Source organism: Alosa alosa, chromosome 3 (genome assembly GCF_017589495.1).
Source record: "Alosa alosa isolate M-15738 ecotype Scorff River chromosome 3, AALO_Geno_1.1, whole genome shotgun sequence".
In the NCBI taxonomy this organism is placed as follows: domain Eukaryota; kingdom Metazoa; phylum Chordata; class Actinopteri; order Clupeiformes; family Clupeidae; genus Alosa; species Alosa alosa.
The window spans coordinates 28,732,226-28,739,872 of record NC_063191.1 but is presented as its reverse complement, the minus strand read 5'-3'; the positions used below and the strand labels follow the sequence as shown (position 1 = coordinate 28,739,872).

Here is a 7,647-nt window from a genome sequence, read left to right as displayed (position 1 = left end):
GAGGCTACTGTGCTCTGGGGCACTTTCAATGCTGCAGAAATGTTCTTGTATCCGTCTTTACACAACACAACCTTGTCTCGCAGGTCTATGGACAATTCAAGCGACCTCGTGGCTTGTGTTTTCACGCTGACATACACCATCAACTGTGAGACCTTATATAAAGAGATGTGTGCCTTTCCTAATTCCAGTGAATTAATTTAGGCACAGGTGGACTCCAATCAAGTTGCAGAAGTATCTCAAGGACCATTGATAGAAGTATGCATAACACTATATTACTTTGAGCTGCATTCTGTGAATGAAAGGTGATATACAAATAAAGATTATTATTATTACCAAAATTTTCTTCCAGTCAACCAGTGCATCTCATGCATCTATTAGAAAGTGTAAACACTAAACACTAAAAGCGATGTTTCATGTTGACAGACACACACACACACACCAGAATCCATGGTACAGAATAGTGGAGCAAAACCTAGCTCTTGAACTTGAAAGTATAGTCCTGGTTGTAGCAGTCCCCATAGCAACAGCAGTAACATCCACTGGATCCAGGCTGGCCGAGGGTCAGGCTCAACCTAAAGTCACCTGCTAAGCGTCTTTAGCAACCAAGCTAACAGCATTATGCATTTAGCTAAGCCAAGGAGCAAGACCATGACCAATCATAATGCTCACTGCTAGCAGCTAGGCAGAGACAGTTGATAAACTAAAGTATCTTTGAGCTAGGCCTGCTACTGTAGTTAGGCTACCTAATGGCTAGCTTCTAGTTAGCTTGGCTTTTTTGCTTGTATTTCTGTAAAGCACACTGTGTCTGAGCATGAAGTGAAATGTTCTCTGTGAATAAATTTGCACTGCCACTGTATTAAACACCCATGCACTAGGATACTCCTTAATGATCGACCCTCAGTTCATTTAAAACATGGTGAATCTACCCTGAAATCCTACTGATATAGAAGCCTCACACCCTCGTCACTGCCATGCTGATGACACTGACACACACACTCATTCATGTGGAAAAATTACAACGAAAAGACCTGATTATTCATCTAAATATGGAGTTTAAATATTTTTTAGTGTCTTATGTTTGTTGTGCCGACCATAAGGGATGTGTGCATTTGCGCCATCTCACCCTTATAATACGGATAAACCCTGTGTTGAATTTAGGTTGGCCACCCTTTTGCTGGGTCAAGCTCTGCGTTTGCTATGTGGTCTATGTGTGGTTGCTAGTGTCGGGTCAAGCTTCACAAGTGTGTGTGTGTGTGTGTGTGTGTGTGTGTGTGTGAGAGAGTGTGTGTGTGTGTGTGTATGTGTGTGTGTGTGTGAGTGAGTGTGAGAGTGAGAGAGAGAGAGAGAGAGTGTGTGTGTGTGTGTGTGTGTGTGTGTGTGAGTGTGAGTTTGTGAGTTGTGTGTGTGTGTGTGTGTGTTTATTTTGTTTTGTTCTTCTTGGGGCCACTGGCAGCTCTGGCCTGGGGAGAGAGGCTGGTCAGCTGGCTGGGCTGGGCTGGGCGGCTATTTAAAGCCACCGGCCAGGCTGAAGAGAGCCTTAATACTCCCACTGCTTACTGCCCCACAGACACGAGGCTGCAGCATCATTACAGAAATGTCACCCAGCATGAGGAGAGCAGATAGGGGGACATGGAGAGAGGGGGGGTGGAGAGAGGAAGAGAGAGAGAGAGAGAGAGAGAGAGAGAGAGAGGAGAGATGGAGGAGGAAATGACAGAAAGCGAGAAGGAGAAAGGAGAGAAAGACTCGAAACGATAGGACTGAGAGAGAGAGAGACTGGATGACATGGTGAGAGAGGGAATGATGAAGTGAGAGAAGCACAGGGGAAGAGGGAGAGTCAAGAGGAACAGAGTGAGGGTCAGAGAGAGAGAGAGAGAGAAAATGTGAAAATACAGAGAAAGAGAAAGGGAAAGTGAGTTAGGAAAAAACATGAGAAAGGCCAGTTGGAGAAGGCTGGCGGGAGCAGAACTGGAGAGGGGGATGGGAGCTGGAGGAGAAAGAGAGAGAGAGAGAGAATAGCCATTCATGCACACACCAGTCTTCTATCCCACATTCTCTTCTTCATTCTTTTGTTTGTATCCTTCTGCTTAACTGAGTCACAAGATGTATGGTACGCGCACAACTGTGTGTGTGTGTGTGTGTGTGTGTGTGTGTGTGTGTGTCTGTGTGTGTGTGTGTGTGTGGTAGAGATGTATGGCACATGTATGGCACATGTGTGTGTGTGTGTGTGCGTGTGTATCAATGTATATGAATATCATATCTATAAATGCTGCATCTCAGGGTCATAGTCTATTTGTTACTATGGGGTCTAGTGGGAGATTATGTTGTGGCTGAAATGTGTGCACATTGCTGAATGTGTGTGATAATACAACTCTGTGTGTGTGTGTGTGTGTGTGTGTGTGTGTGTGTGTGTGTGTGTGTGTGTGTGTGTGTGTGTGTGTGTCTAACACAAATCAAGCTGCATGCGTGTTCATGCGTGTGTGAATATCAACAAAAAGCACCCAGTCAACCAGCAAATGACATCAGCCATGTTGAATTAAAAATGGCAACGATAACAGCAAAAGTCAAAGTCAAAGTCTGCTTTATTGTCGATTTCTTCACATGCCAAGACATACAAAGAGATCGAAATTACGTTTCTCACTATCCCACGGTGAAGACAAGACATATTTTACCAATTAAGTCCACAGACAAACATAACATTCAAGTAAACAATAAAAAGTAAATAAGAAGGCACGTACAATGAAGAAATAAGAGCAGCAAAATTGGGTTGAAATTGTGCAATTGTGCATAGACAGTCAATATAATATAGTGCAAAGTCAGGCCAATAAATGGCTGAGGTAGTTCTGATTGACCTAAGTAAGCAAGTGGCATAGTGGTGCAAGTTATGTAAGAGCAGCAGAAGTGTTGTGTTTTCAGGACAACAGGACAACAACAACAAGTTGCAAAGTGTGCAAAGTGTGCAAGTGTACAAGTGGAGTAGTGCAAGTGGAGTAGTGTAAGGCAGCCATTGTGGGTCGTCCAAAGGGACCACAGTGCTGGCAGAGGATTTTCAATCTCAGATTTGACCATACTTTCTCGTCCAGTTGCTCAAACACGCATGCACGCACACACGCACGCACACACACACAGTTAGTGCTGATCGTGTCGCACTCTAAGAGAGGGGCACAAGGTGAGGCACTTTCCACAGCACGCTGATGGCGGCTTAGGGGGCGAAATGCCTTCCATTTGGTCAGATGAACAAAGACTTACTAAGAGCAAACTCTTGAGAGTGTGGTTTCCTACTCTACTCTCCACCGCACACCAGCACACATCAGCACCGCCAAACAGCAACACCAAACAGCAACACCACACAGAATCCCTCAGACAAAGGCATTGAATATCATGATCATCCCAAAGTTTCAACTACACATGTCAGAAGACCAAAATACCAAAGCCATTTGGTCATCTCTGTGTGGTAGCAAATGTGAATTGTGAAAATATCAGCATTGGCTCATGGATGTTCTCCTGCCTTAGCAGCCTGCCCTGCCTGCCCAAACAGTGGCCCCTCAACTGGACTCCACCACGCCCTGCATCCTAGACCACTTTAATTTATTGTTTATAAAATGATACATCAATACAATGTTATGTACAAAATCTATTACACCTTGTGCTGAATTTGACACAATTCTCCTTATGATCCTCTAGGTGCCTGTTAGTCGGTTGCCCTGCACAGTCCTGGCTGTGTGCACATACTCTCTCAAGAAAAGTGCTTTCGACCCTAGGCTTTCATAAACGTGGTGTGCTTGGCCCGGCTGTGCTGCACTGCACAGGGGCATGCTCAATGTCAACGATGCTGCTTAAAGGTCATGGAAGTTAGGATCTAGAGCTCAAATACCAGTAACATTACGCCAGAAACGGGGACAACACCTTTAAGGGACAACTAAATGACCAGAAACAGAAACGAGACAACTTCTTTAAGGGAAATCTAAATGACTTGAAGATTTCAGGTTTTTGGATGGTAGCCTAAATCATTTAAAAATAGTTGGATTATAACAACAGTCCAATTCATTTGTCAATAAACACACGAAAATGTGTGAGCTAGCCAATGTGAAGATAAATAACAAAAAAATCTCTACTCCAACCACTCCATTTTTCAATCCCATCTGAATCCCAGGAAATAAATCCAGCCTTATGAACGGAATAACAGAAGGGAAAAGGTTCTACGATTACGAAACAACCTGGCTTATTTATACTTGACCAGATCTGACGAGCACCCTCTTACACTACAGGCTTATGAAAAAGAAAACAAATATGAAAAAACAAGAGATAGAGATAGAGAGATAGAGAGAGAAAAGAGAGAACAAAAGTGTTTGCGAGAGAGGGTGACAGGGAGAGACAAAAAACAAGAGAGTTGGAGGGGAAGAGAAAGAAAGAATGAGAGAAATACAGTGAGAGAGAAGAGAGAGAGAAATACAGTGAGAGAGAGTGTACGAGGGATAAAGATAGAGGGATAGAGTGAGAGGGAGAGGGAAAGAGAGAGAGTGGTCTGATTTCTCTCCAGGGCTGGGATTATAGAGGCCAGATCCATCTCTTCCTGCACATGTAAATTACATAAATGCAGTCGCCACGGAGCTGCCCTGCTCACTGTCCCCAGTGCAACCCAGCTAAGCCCCCCTCCTCCCCACACACACACACACACACACACACACACACACACACACACACACACACACACACCAACAACCGATGCAGATTCACTAAAATACACTTAACTCCGGTGTGGAAGATTTCTTACTTGTTTGTTTAGTTAGCTTTTTTTGTTAATTATACCTTAATTACAGCCCTTCATAGCACTATCTCAGAATGTATCACTTTGAACATAACACACCTTTTAGCTAGAACAGAATTGATGCGACATCACAAATAACCATCAGTCACTGTCATCGGCAAATGTCATATTAATTGCTGATAGACCGATACTAGTACACAGGGCAATTATTGGCCAATAACGAAGTAACCGATCGATATGGGTCCATCCTGTCAGGAATACTGAGAGGTGAGGCCTTTTTATGGAGGCAGCCTGCTATGAGTGTACTCAGTGTAGACCACCTGTTTACTGTTCTGTGTCTGCCACTGTTTATGTTCTTCTGTATCTGTAGCATTCTGTTTCTGTTTGGTGTGACTGAGTTAGCGAGTGAGTGTGTGAGTGACTGAGTGAGAGGGTGAGTGTGTGAGTGACTGAGTTAGCGAGTGAGTGTGTGAGCGAGTGACTGAGTGAGTGAGCGGGTGAGTGTGTGAGTGACTGGTGACAGGTGAGTGTGTGAGTGATTGAGTGAATGTGTGAGTGTGAGTGACTGAGTGAGTGTGTGAGTGAGCGGGTGAGTGTGTGAGTGACTGAGTGAGTGTGTGAGTGAGCAGGAGAGTGTGTGAGTGACTGAGTGAGAGGGTGAGTGTGTGAGTGAGTGAGTGAGTGAGCGAGTGTCTGAGTGAGAGGGTGAGTGAGCGAGTATGTGAGTGACTGAGTGAGCGAGTGAGTGTGTGAGTGACTGAGTAAACAGTCCACAGCAGTCATGTAAGTCTTCCACTGTAACATTCCACTTTCCCCGCACACACACTGAGCTGCCCGCTTGGACGGAACAGCTGTTATGTAACATGTGGCCGCCTAGATGATGTTCTCTGATTCACACAGGAAGTGCACTCACTTCTGACAAGGGGGGGGTTCACACAAAACTGATGTGTGACCTTTGACACTTCAACCCTCTGCCCATCATAGCCTACACATCGACATACACACACACACACACACATGCACCGCATGCCCTAGAACACTACATCTGAACACGTGAATTTCCTGAATGACAGAAGTGTTGACAACCAAGCCAAAATTCGACGCCTACAAAGAAATACACTATACAAAAAGGTTACAGATTTTTGCTACAGCATTTGATGACATCGACTAGGCTACACGATTTTACGAAAATTTGAGCGAGCATATAGCCTACTCTGTGTCATTGACACCACTGCGCTCATTTGAAAAATACTCGCATCTAGCCTATAGATGCTGTGCCTACCTTACAGAAGTCCACTTACAAATAGGCTATATAAACTGAGACTATAGGCTGCTGCTACACCTTGCAATTCCACATTTTAACAATCCTAACCCTAACCCTACAGGCCAGACTATATTTGTTCAGAATACTCGGAATCCACGCGCACCAGAACAAGGAAAGACCGATATAAGCTAAATACAATAACATATTGCGATAAAAGAACGTTATGGCAAGTAGCCTAGTCATCAGTAAATTCTGCGCTTTTCTGCCGTAGATTTCTGTTTGCTGTCCTGACATGGCTTTTCTGACAGCAGAAAAGCAAAGCTGTCAAGCAAAAACAACCGAATACGTTGAAGGCTGGATCTGACATTGCGTCTTTAAAATGAAGTGTTTATGATATGCCTATCCGTAGTTTAAAAAAATAAAACATAATGAGAGTCACTGGGTTACAATGACTATTAGGCTACGCATATAAAATAGGACAGCTGTTAGACTAGCCTGAGCTATGGGGAAAATGTATGCAGGGCATACCAGTGCTCGCAAGCAGCCACGTCTTCCACCACTCAACTCAGAAACAGGCTGAATAAGCGCATTTGCATGCAAGAAAATCGACTTTACCAGCATCAACACCAAACAGTAACGCCTGTATAAAAATAATATAAAACAAGAAGACAGCGAGCTAAATACAAAAGGCGATATGCCTACCGTTTTTATTTTTCACTCGGAGACCGAGAGGTGGATTCCAGCTCTGGCCGTCAAATTACAGTAATCCAATGGTTTAATCCTTGTCTTGTGAGCATTAACGTCACTTCCGCGTTTTCTCGACCATACACCTGTAACGTACTCAGTGAGATCCTATAAATAGCCTAAATGTGATCACGCTGTATCGCATTCGCATCGCAAACGGGGTACCCATCGAAGTGCGTGGGTCGTTCCATTTTCATGGAGCCCTGGCTCATCTCTTCGCATTACTAGGCTACTAGACCGTTTATTTGAACAGTGTAGTGTAGCCGTGCTAAAAGATGGAGCTAAGATAAAGCTAAACTGAACACCTGATGCAAATACTAAAAGTGGAGATGACCGTCAAACAGTGTAGTTATTCGATGTCATGCTTTTTTTCAAGAGCAGTGGGGAGAGCAGCATTCTTGGCGGATTCTGGGAGTAAGGGCGGGTCGATACTTCATGCCGCGATGCCATATCCTCTGGACCAATGAACATGAACTTTGGCAGAAGGCACCGAAACTTCTCAGCAGAGTAGCCTAGGCATGACCCTTTGACCATTTATCCTGTTGATGATTTAGGCCTATAACTACTTGATCACTAGGCTAGTGTCGAATGGAAATGCTAATGTTTTCAAGTCAAGAGTCACTAAAATGTCTAAATAGGCTATGTTCTATTCCCCGAATCACCCATTAGCCAAGAAGACTTTGCTAGGCTACTCCAAACGTTTCTCCTTCAGGTGAAAGGTGGGATAATATTGCCACATATGATTAGAAAGACAAACAAACTGCAAAACGCCTTTCAGAAAACCCAGAATGACAGGGCGAGGCTGGCTAGGTTAATCATTTAATACTTTTAAATGAACATTTTATTTGTCTAATATCCATTCGCCTTTTCCTAT

General features: G+C 44.0%; 1 protein-coding gene across 1 annotated transcript in view; it reads right to left on the bottom strand.

Moving 5' to 3' along the window:
• Window positions 1–7,131, bottom strand: part of si:ch211-45c16.2 (mitogen-activated protein kinase kinase kinase 13) — a gene marked incomplete in the record, with an annotated part of 59,646 nt that extends 52,515 nt beyond the window's left edge. Inside the window, 1 exon segment of the mRNA XM_048238487.1 lies at window positions 6,732–7,131.
• Window positions 7,132–7,647: the final 516 nt, after the last annotated feature.